Source organism: Montipora capricornis, chromosome 3, assembly GCF_036669925.1.
Source record: "Montipora capricornis isolate CH-2021 chromosome 3, ASM3666992v2, whole genome shotgun sequence".
NCBI lineage: Eukaryota > Metazoa > Cnidaria > Anthozoa > Scleractinia > Acroporidae > Montipora > Montipora capricornis.
Genome location: NC_090885.1, coordinates 22,660,847 through 22,672,962, shown reverse-complemented (window position 1 = coordinate 22,672,962; position 12,116 = coordinate 22,660,847). Strand labels below are relative to the sequence as shown.

The window sequence follows — 12,116 nt, the reverse complement described above, 5'->3', positions numbered from 1 at the left end:
GAGAATAAAATTGACAACAAAAATTACAAAAAAATGTTTCCTAAAAATGTTGATAAAAATTGATTAATGCGAAAGTTTGCTGTTTTGCTTGAAAAAAATAATAACTCAAATGATATACAGACCTTTAGTCACTGTGCATACACCAGAAAACGTAACTTCAAGTAGCGAGGAAGACCTCACAACGGGACAACTGAAGTGCAATGCTTCCTCTGAGTCATTTATTCTTTAGACCAAAAGTTAATAAATTGTGTTGGGCAATTTGTCAATACCTTGTTTGACAGCTTGTAAAACCAAGCCATAACATTAGATTGGTTTTGAATTCTTGATCCTCATTTCAGTATTATTGAAGGCGTAACCTGACAACGACTAAATGATTCTGAAGTTAATGAGTATTGACACACAAAGACAGCCGAGAGCTTTGTTTTTTTCACTAAGCAAGTTCTCTAATGTTGCCAAATTAAATTAAGCGCGGTGTATTCTACAGCACAGCCTAACAATACTGTAAGCCCTACTGAAATAATAAATAAAAATCCACAGAGAATAAAATTGACAACAAAAATTACAAAAAAATGTTTCCTAAAAATGTTGATAAAAGTTGATTAATGCGAAAAGAGTATTTACAGAGAATCAAAATTTACAAAAATATGCATCCTAAAAATATTACTGAGAAATATTAGGACTTCTCAATACAATAATGTTAAAATAATTTAAAAGGTCGTTCTGGTCTCAAGAATGTTCGTTATGTGAAAACATGAGAGGCAATTTTTACAGCCCTCTGTAATTAAATGTTCAAGATCCACCCTTCGAATTTTCCTTTTCAGTAGAGCTGTGAATTGATTCCGCGAAATTGGTGGTTTTCACGTCACGTGATCACCGCAATGTTGGTGGACGAAAAAAAACAAAGATCTCTCATATGCTTCTTTTCTTCGTCCACCAGCAATTGTAAATTACACCATTTTTATCTGTGTCTCTTGAGATTGGTTGCAAAACACCTCTTAAAGCGAAGATCTAGTAAGTTGCCGACCAAAAAATGAGACAAGAATTGGCTATCAATGAAGTATATAAACCCTTCGCTCATGTTACATCCTTTTAACTCAGAGGTCGAAAAAATGTTTTATACATCTGTTTTGCTTTTGTCAAAGAGCGGATATCAAGATCATGTATGCTCTTCCTCCAAACAACTCCGAGCTGGTGATTAGATCCTGAAATTTTAGTCCACATTTTTTTGTCGAGTCCTTTACATCTTCAGCTTTAGGGTGCATTGGGTTTCAATTGTCAAAATTACGTTTCGGAAACTACGTATGATATTTCTTCACAATTCGAAATTTCTAGTGAAGATGTTTTTTTCGTGACGAACTGAATCTCCTTGATGTTGATCAGGGTTGACAAAACAAATTTTTGTACTATCAACTGAAAGAGGACAAGTTTAAACATGCTCTCGAAGTTCACCAGTTTCCAAACAAATCGTGTTGATAGAATGTTTTTTGCCAGTTTGCTGTTTTGCTTAAAAAAAAATAATAACTCAAATGATATACAGACCTTTAGTCACTGTGCATACACCAGAAAACGTAACTTCAAGTAGCGAGGAAGACCTCACAACGGGACAACTGAAGTGCAATGCTTCCTCTGAGTCATTTATTCTTTAGACCAAAAGTTAATAAATTGTGTTGGGCAATTTGTCAATAACTTGTTTGACAGCTTGTAAAACCAAGCCATAACATTAGATTGGTTTTTAATTCTTGATCCTCATTTCAGTATTATTGAAGGGGTAACCTGACAACGACTAAATGATTCTGAAGTTAATGAGTATTGACGTACAAAGACAGCCGAGAGCTTTTTTTTTTCACTAAGTAAGTTCTCTAATATTGCCAAATTAAATTAAGCGCGGTGTATTCTACAGCACAGCCTAACAATACTGTAAGCCCTACTGAAATAATAAATAAAAATCCACAGAGAATAAAATTGACAACAAAAATTACAAAAAAATGTTTCCTAAAAATGTTGATAAAAAGTGATTAATGCGAAAGTTGCTGTTTTGCTTGAAAAAAATAATAACTCAAATGATATACAGACCTTTAGTCACTGTGCATACACCAGAAAACGTAACTTCAAGTAGCGAGGAAGACCTCACAACGGGACAACTGAAGTGCAATGCTTCCTCTGAGTCATTTATTCTTTAGACCAAAAGTTAATAAATTGTGTTGGGCAATTTGTCAATACCTTGTTTGACAGCTTGTAAAACCAAGCCATAACATTAGATTGGTTTTGAATTCTTGATCCTCATTTCAGTATTATTGAAGGCGTAACCTGACAACGACTAAATGATTCTGAAGTTAATGAGTATTGACACACAAAGACAGCCGAGAGCTTTGTTTTTTTCACTAAGCAAGTTCTCTAATGTTGCCAAATTAAATTAAGCGCGGTGTATTCTACAGCACAGCCTAACAATACTGTAAGCCCTACTGAAATAATAAATAAAAATCCACAGAGAATAAAATTGACAACAAAAATTACAAAAAAATGTTTCCTAAAAATGTTGATAAAAGTTGATTAATGCGAAAAGAGTATTTACAGAGAATCAAAATTTACAAAAATATGCATCCTAAAAATATTACTGAGAAATATTAGGACTTCTCAATACAATAATGTTAAAATAATTTAAAAGGTCGTTCTGGTCTCAAGAATGTTCGTTATGTGAAAACATGAGAGGCAATTTTTACAGCCCTCTGTAATTAAATGTTCAAGATCCACCCTTCGAATTTTCCTTTTCAGTAGAGCTGTGAATTGATTCCGCGAAATTGGTGGTTTTCACGTCACGTGATCACCGCAATGTTGGTGGACGAAAAAAAACAAAGATCTCTCATATGCTTCTTTTCTTCGTCCACCAGCAATTGTACATTACACCATTTTTATCTGTGTCTCTTGAGATTGGTTGCAAAACACCTCTTAAAGCGAAGATCTAGTAAGTTGCCGACCAAAAAATGAGACAAGAATTGGCTATCAATGAAGTATATAAACCCTTCGCTCATGTTACATCCTTTTAACTCAGAGGTCTAAAAAATGTTTTATACATCTGTTTTGCTTTTGTCAAAGAGCGGATATCAAGATCATGTATGCTCTTCCTCCAAACAACTCCGAGCTGGTGATTAGATCCTGAAATTTTAGTCGACATTTTTTCTCGAGTCTTTTATATCTTCATCTTTAGGGTGCATTGCGTTTCAATTGTCAAAATTACCTTTCGGAAACTAGGTATGGTATTTCTTCACAATTCGAAATTTCTAGTGAAGATGTTTTTTTGGTGACTGAATTTCCTTGATGTTGATCAGGGTTGACAAAACCAATTTTTGTACTATCAGCTGAAAGAGGACAAGTTAAAACATGCTCTCGAAGTTCACCAGTTTCCAAACAAGTCGTGTTGATAGAATGTTTTTTGCCAGTTTGCTGTTTTGCTTGAAAAAAATAATAACTCAAATGATATACAGACCTTTAGTCACTGTGCAGACACCAGAAAACGTAACTTCAAGTAGCGAGGAAGACCTCACAACGGGACAACTGAAGTGCAATGCTTCCTCTGAGTCATTTATTCTTTAGACCAAAAGTTAATAAATTGTGTTGGGCAATTTGTCAATACCTTGTTTGACAGCTTGTAAAACCAAGCCATAACATTAGATTGGTTTTGAATTCTTGATCCTCATTTCAGTATTATTGAAGGTGTAACCTGACCACGACTAAATGATTCTGAAGTTAATGAGTATTGACGCACAAAGACAGCCGAGAGCTTTTTTTTTTCACTAAGTAAGTTCTCTAATATTGCCAAATTAAATTATGCGCGGTGTATTCTACAGCACAGCCTATTTGACGTTTAACAGTTTTAAGTAAAGGTTTCTTAAAATAATGAAGTAAAAGTAACGGTAAAAACACTCGACGTTTCGACCGAACTTCGGTCATCATCAAGCTAAATGTGAAGATAAAAATTTTGCACAAGTATAAATATAAAACAAAGAAGTATTCTTATGTGGCCAATGATCTTACCAGGAATTTTACTATCTTAAAAAGTGCAAGAACAAGTTTGACCCTCCATTTATGAATTTTTTTTTTATCAATCAACGGAGACCATATCTCCATGTACAGTCAGACTCAGTTCGTACTAAAGTTTTTTAATTCTAATAATGTTATTCTTGCATGTTTTTTTAACACCCTTTTTTACATTTTCATACTTTACATACTTTTACTTCTTTGTTTTATATTTATACTTACGCAGAAAAAAAAAATCCTCACTTTTAGCTTGATAATGACTGAAGTTCGGTCGAAACGTCGCGTGTTTTTACCGTTAGTTTTTACTTCAAACACTTTCAAGTCTATGGAAAGTATGGTATTTGACTACAAATAGATATAATAAACGTTTTGCCAACTTTGTTTTCTCACTGTAATGTGCAAGTCATTTCCTTTTAACTTCTTTTTTCCAGTCCATTGATGGCGTTAGCCCGGGTTGGGGGGGGGGGGACCTTGGTGAATATGACGTATATATTTTATCAAAGAAAGAGTATTCCTGTTTAGTGTTTTCTTAAACTTGTGGACTTGTGTTGAATGAATATTCCGGATAGAAGAGATAACCCAAGACGAAGAACTTTAAATTTCAGTTAATCAAAAAACCTGACGTGAAATGGGATAAATGAGCGCCATGTCACCACTCGTTGACATTTTACAGAACAACTAACTGTCGACGGATTTCAAGGAATGCCTGGGTTATTTTAAAAAGTAAGTACATTCTAGCGTTTACTGAAAAGATGTGTTTGATCCGTAAATTACTAAGACAATTAGCTCGCTCAGGACGAAGAAAATTAATTTTCCTGAGAAAGTCTGGGCAATAGGAGTCGCTTCGAAAAAAGGCTAAAGTAAACTGAAAAATGAGTAACTGACTGAGATCCAAAGGCCAAAAATATTCTGTTCTGCTGTTTCACGTAAGTGAAAAACATATGCTGAGTGTAAAAAATGAGCGGCGAAGGTTACGTCACGGACCTCGACCTTGTTGAATAAGACGTATATATTTTATCAAAGAAAGAGTATTCTTGTTTAGTGTTTAAATTTGTGGACTTGTGTTGAATGAATATTCCCGATAGAAGAGATAACCCAAGACGAAGAACTTTAAATTTCGCTTAATTAAAAAAACCTGGCCTGAAATGGGACAAATGAATGTCACTATACATATTCAAATATTCGTTGACATTTTACAGAGCAACTGTCGACCGATTTCAAGGAGTGTCTGGGTTATTAAAAGTAAATACATTCTGGCGTTTAATAAACGGATGTGTTTGAAATTTAATAATAATTGCAGTTTCAATTGATTATTAAAAAACGCGCAATGGAGCGAGTTGCCTAATTACATTAAATAAAAATAAACCTACTAAAATTACAACTTGTCAACCTGATGGGAATGGGGCATTTCATTTTAAAATTACTTTGAATTTACATTTTTAAATTACTCTGAATTCACAGCCTACAATTTCGATGTGATAAAAAGTTTATTGCTGGTAACTAATAATGTTGGGCAATATTTAAACAATAGAGTGTTTCTGTCTAGGAACTATCGGCTGATAGTTGCCCCGCGGAATTTGATGTTCTTAAAACAAATATTTGCCCGAGAAGCGAAGCGTCGAGGGCTAATATGCTAGTTTTATGAACATCAAATTTCCAAGGGGCAACGATCAGACCGATAGTTCCGCGACATAAACACTCTATTTATCTTTATTGTTCACCACTAAATTTTCTTTCGCGCGCCAGTTGAAAAACAGTCAAAACCCACTTAATGCATATCCATCAAATATTTATTCATGTGTACAGGCTGTCACAAATGTCAATAATTCGCAGCGTACACTGGCTAAAGAATAGCATACAACTGTCAACTGTTATTTCAGCGCACGACCACTATCCATCCAGGTATTTTCCACGGACGGGCACTATGGGCTGATAGTGTTTCTCCGCGGACGAACACTATCGCGTCACGTGATCAATTTAAACCAATAAGAATCGGAAAAAATTTAGTGGTGAACTATAACTAGTTTTAGTATAAACACACACGTCAGGTGATTATACAAAATCGCGCGCTCTCATTGGTTCGCTATCTCGGATTATCAGCCGATAATCACCTTGACGGACAAAATGGCTGCCAGTAGTCGTTTTGCCACTGTAACTGAAGATTATTTCGCTTTGAAATGTTTTTTTTTTTCTCTCTCTTTTTTGAAATAATCACCTGTGTATTTATACTAAAACTATTATTCGCCTCAGGCTCAGTGATTATCGGTGAATATTCACCTCGACTTCGTCTCGCTGAATATTCACCGATAATCACTTCGCCTTCGGCGAATAATTGTTAAATAGAGACCATGAGCTTTAAAGTACATGTGGGGGGAAAGCCTTTTCCTAATGCGCTCTGTTTTACATTTCACAGCGATGGCTTATCGTTAAAGCGCAGGGAGCGGCCATGCGCGCGCGCCCGAGTCGGTGGCATAAGATGGTAAAGGCGTGACCCGGGCTCCTTGATCTTTTCAAAGTTGTCGCACACAAGAGCTCTCTGCAATGTGAATTCGAAGGAGATCATGTGCACCACTGCGCTTTAGCACCCGTAATATATGCAATCGTTTGGAGGCCCTGCCTATTCGTTGACATGGGAACCCCAGTTTAGGTTACTCTGAATAGTGACTCCCAGAAATTTGCGGGCTTCAACGGTTCCAAGTGCATTGTCATTCACAGCTAGAACTGGTGGAAAATGCTCAATATGGCGGCGAAAATGGACAGTCAGCTCCTTACATTTCTTAGGATTAAATATCATGTTGTTTTTATCAGCCCAGGAATTGAGTGCGTCAAGCTCAGATTGAAGCGTTGTGGTTGCGCGCACCGGTGCAACTTCTGAGATAGTCACGTCGTCGACGTACTTCCAATACGAACAGCCTGTAAAGTTACACATGTCATATGATCCGTAAATTACCAAGACAATTAGCTCGCTCAGGAAGAAGAAAATTAATTTTCCCGCGAAAGTCTGGGCAATTCGAGTCGCTTCGGAAAAAAAGCTAAAGTAAATTGAAAAATGAGTAACTGGCTGAGATCCAAATGCTAAAAATATTCTGTTCTGCTGTTTCACCTGAGTGACAGAACATTCAAATCGATATTCCTTAATTATGAAACTGTCTCCAAGAATTAAAAGAAAATTGCTCGAACTGAAAAATAAAATAAAAATAGTAAATCTTCCAGCCTCTCAGGCAGTATTCTAAATATCTCAAAATAATAATCTTTAAATTGTTATTTTGTATCTAAATTTAGTTATTTAACCGAAACAACCTCGTATAAACTCTTGTTCTTAGGCCATCGTAGCTTGATTAAGAAAATAACACAAACAGCGGTGATAAACATTGTATTCCAACGCATTTTTATAAAACTTGACGTTTCGTATGCTAGTCAACACACATTTTCAAAAGTGACCGTTACAATTTTTGAAAACTATATATATATCGTAAAGAATAGGGGTCTGGAACCTAGACGGAGAAAAATGATCTGCAGCAGTACGAATGAGAAGTAATAGCTAAAACAGCAATAACTTCTCACTACTAATATTGACATTAAGGGAAGGCTTTAGCTCTTGAATGAACAAAGTCTCTTTAATTTTGCAGTGAAAGTCAGTTTTTCCAAACGCTAAAATGTCAAAGTGATCCTATTTCTACATTGGCAAAACAAAACGAAGACTCCACGACAGAAAAACAGAACATTTCAAGGCCCTAGCTAAAAGTGACCATTCATCAGCCATTGCTGATCATGTGAAAACCACTGGCCACGACATTAAATGGGATCACTTTGACATTTTAGCGTCCGGAAAAACTGACTTTCACTGCAAAATTAAAGAGACTTTGTTCATTCAAGAGCTAAAGCCTTCCCTTAATGTCAATATTAGTAGTGAGAAGTTATTGCTGTTTTAGCTATTACTTCTCATTATGTCTAGACACGTACCGCTGCAGATCATTTTTCTCGGTCTAGGTTCCAGACCCCTATTATTTACGATATACATATAGTTTTCAAAAATTGTAACGGTCACTTTTGAAAATGTGTGTTGACTAGCATACGAAACGTCAAGTTTTATAAAAATGCGTTGGAATACAATGTTTATCACCGCTGTTTGTGTTATTTTCTTAATCACGAAACAACCTCATTCTTTTGGCTCGGAGTCACCTTGGATAAATTTTAGGAAAAGCTCTTTGCTCGATCAAGCACCTGAAGAGGGAACCGAAACATTATTATTATTATTATTATTATTATTATTATTATTATTAGTAGTATTATTATTTAGCAGTATAAACGTTCGTATGCTAGCTTAGCACATAGCTCAATAGGGCGCTATTGCGTAACCTAAAGGCTGTACAAATAACCTGAATATGACTAAAAAGTTCGTATCTACATACATCTATCTATCTATATATAAACGAATTACAAAGGTTAGCTTCGATTCTTAAAAAGGTAGAAATGTAAAATGAATATCTTCAGACCTATTAAAACAATAATATTAAACCTTCTAAGACGATTCTACTTGCCAAAATTTTGATCCTAAATAATTGTTCTGTTGTCTCTCACGGGGGTAAATATCTACTTATGTTAACACTTTGAAAAATCTCGCAATGTTCAGACTTTCAGACAAAACGATCTTCTGCATTTTCAACAATACTTCTTTACCCCTATTAACTCCTACAAGACTTTGGATGGTGCTCTCCAGCTCCTCACTATATCCTCCTAACACGTCCATTACGATGTTAAACTGTTTCACTTTATATCCAGGAAATTGCCTCTTCAATTCCAGTCGCAATGGGGCATACTTTTCAGTCTTCTCGCAGCGCTTGATCTCCCTGTTGTTCATCCAAGGACAGCTCATCTCCAGCAAGATGACAGATTTTGCTGTGCTATCCACTATTCGGGCGTCAATTCTGTTAGCTCTCATTGCCACACGATCGGCATAAACAGGGACATCCCAGAAGGCTTGCGCTCGGTCATTTTGATAGACAGTGAATACCATGGCGGTACACTGTCCATTAGGTCTAGGCTGTGCAGCATCTCAAAAAAAATTACTTTCAACACCGCATTACGTTGTTGCAGATATTTGGACTGCGCAAGCGCAGAGCAACCAGCTAATACGTGTGCCACCGTCTCAGCTGCCTTGCCACATAAACGGCACATAATCTGGTCTGACCCCGTTCTTGTCTTCTTACTCTGGTACACTCTGGTGGGAAGTAACTGTTCGTACAGCTCAAACACGCCAGCGATAACATATGTCGGGCATGTCCTCCATTGCCACAGCCAACTAAAGCTATGGGATTGTCGGACATCCCCTGTACCAGAGCCTTCTTGTTCTTCCTCCCATCGAAAAGCTATCAACTTTCCCTGCCAAGCCTGGCCTGATACCTGATCTTTCAATTTCTTCTGCTGTGCGCTTCTTAGCTTTTGCTTGATCTTTGACTCTTTCACTACTTCACCTGACTCCGTGCAGCACATTGGGGAAGGGTATGTAAGTGATAGCTCTAATCCAAGCTCTCTACTAAGCTTTGTCGCCTCCTTGATGAGTGAGCTATGGCCACACCTGAACACCTGAACGTTCTTCGAACTTCCGAACAAGCTCCATTGTCGTGTCAGTGTTCTTGAACAGTTTAAGTACGCCTTTGATGTTGATGGACTTATACTCGTCCTCCACCGATCTCAGGCCTCGCCCGCCCTGATCCCGCGATAGGTAGCACAATGCGGTTGAGCCCAGAGGATGTTTACCACCATTGCTGACCACGATCTTGCGTGCTTCTCGATCGATTTGTTGAAGGTCAGTGACTGGCAGGTGCTGGGTCCACATCAAATAGCTCAGAACAGGCAGGGCATACTGGTTTGAAGCAACCACTCGATGGTAATCTGAAAGAGGGCTGGACCATATAACAGAGAGTCTCTTCAAATACTCCTCTGAGGCAACCTTAAAAGCCAGTTGATCTTCTTGTTTCGATGTTTCCAGTACTCCAAGAAATTTGTACTGCTTGCCTTCTTTCAAACACTGTATGACTGATGACTCATCAAACTTAACTCCTTCCACATGTTCCACTTTTACACCTCTCTTAACATGCACGACTGAGCACTTCTTAGGGTTCCACTGAAGCCTTATGTCTTGCATCTTACCTCTGGTTGATCTGAGGACGGTATTCAACTTCTTCTCCGACGCTGCATAGATCTTAAGATCGTCAATGTAGAGAAGGTCCGTCACCTTAGTACTCAGTGGCTTGGATAATCTATACCCCTCTGTCGCCTTAAGTGACCATGCGATGGGGTTTAGGCAGATGGCAAAAAGCCTCGGGCATAGCGAGTCTCCTTGGGGAAGACCTCGTTTAAATTGGATAGTCTCTGATATTTCCTTCTCTAACTTTGTTGTGGTGACACTCTTGGTGTTCCACGTGCTGCAGAGCTTGGTAACCACCCTTTCCAACCATCTCGGGAACCGGTGTACTTTCATCATTTCGCAGAGCCAATCGAGATCAACGGAGTCATATGCCTTTGTGACGTCTACCCACGCCATACTCAGGTTCCTTTTACCACGATGACAGTCTTTTGTGACCATTTTGTCGATCAACAAATTATCCATTGTGCCACTGCACCCCTTCTTAGCTCCCCTCTGCTCAGCCTCCATTAAACCATGTTCCTCCATGTGCTCATCCATTGGAACCAACAGACATGCAGTAAACCATTTGTAAACTGTGTTGAGGCATGTTATCGGCCTTTGGTTGTTACTTGAAAATTCTCCCGGTTTGGGGATCAGTGATGTTTTGCCCCCCACAAACCAAATAGGAAAATCATTCTGGGCCATAGAAATTGCCTTAAAGCTTGCTGTGACACCATTGTGCAACACCTCAGCTTTCTTCCACCAGTAGTTTGCTAGTTTGTCTGGACCAGGAGCGCTCCAGTTTCCCTTCTTTCCAATGATCTTAACTGTTTCATCATCCGTTAGGCCCCATTCCCCCTCATATGGGGGAGGGACACACCCATGTACTGCTCTCTTGACTTCCTGTAGCCATATCGCTGATTTGTCACCAGTCCCCTCTGTCTCCCACAACTCTTTCCAGTATCCACTTGCTTCGTCAATGTTTTCAAACATTTGTTTGTTTTCCTCACTTGTGTCGGTGCGAGTCTTGTATTTTGATCGTTTACTTGTTTGATTACCAGTGTTCTTTGACATGCAATTAAAAACATCATACCCTCTTCCGGGATCCTCTTGGAATTGCCGGTTCAGCACCCTCGATTCCTCCATAACCTTTTTCTTACAAGAACCTCTCCTTTCAACTTACGCAATAGCATCTTGTTTTTTTCCATGTAACTTACGAGCTCAGGCACCCAGATTTTTCTACATTCCTTTTCTAAAAAGGCCCTGTTCTTACGACCTCTTTTTGTGAGCTTTTGATTTTCTTTTATTCTCTCCATTTCTGCCTTTGCAATTGAGATTTTTTTCCTTGTTTCCATAACTTTTTCCCCATAAACTACCTTCCATTTCGGTGTTGGTTTCCGCGAGCTGTTAATATTTAATATTTAATATTCTCACGTGTGATTTTACTTCTTATAGGCAAAGTTTTATTCACTTTTTTTCAAACTTGAAAATGATCTCAGCGAGATCGAAACGTCCCGTGCAAAGTTATTTTTATAGCTCGGAGTATTTCATATATTCTTTTGTAAAGCTTTTGTCCTATTGTTATCTAGCCTTTTTTTAATTTTTATCACTTACCTTTTGTAACGCTTAGTACATGTTTCCACATTTTTATCGCTTTTAATATTCTCACGTGTGATTTTACTTCTTATAGGCAAAGTTTTATTCACTTTTTTTCAAACTTGAAAATGATCTCAGCGAGATCGAAACGTCCCGTGCAAAGTTATTTTTATAGCTCGGAGTATTTCATATATTCTTTTGTAAAGCTTTTGTCCTATTGTTATCTAGCCTTTTTTTAATTTTTATCACTTACCTTTTGTAACGCTTAGTACATGTTTCCACATTTTTATCGCTTTTAATATTCTCACGTGTGATTTTACTTCTTATAGGCAAAGTTTTATTCACTTTTTTTCAA

At 37.6% G+C, this 12,116-nt stretch overlaps 1 protein-coding gene across 2 annotated transcripts in view; it reads right to left on the bottom strand.

Annotated features, from left to right (window-relative positions):
• The window catches only part of LOC138040938 (substance-P receptor-like), a 29,457-nt gene extending 28,624 nt beyond the window's left edge, over positions 1-833 (bottom strand). For both annotated transcript variants that reach the window (XM_068886671.1, XM_068886673.1), the window contains exon 1: positions 1-833. This exon is cut by the window's left edge and continues 413 nt beyond it. The gene's annotated coding sequence lies outside the window, so the exon portion shown is untranslated.
• Positions 834-12,116: the final 11,283 nt, after the last annotated feature.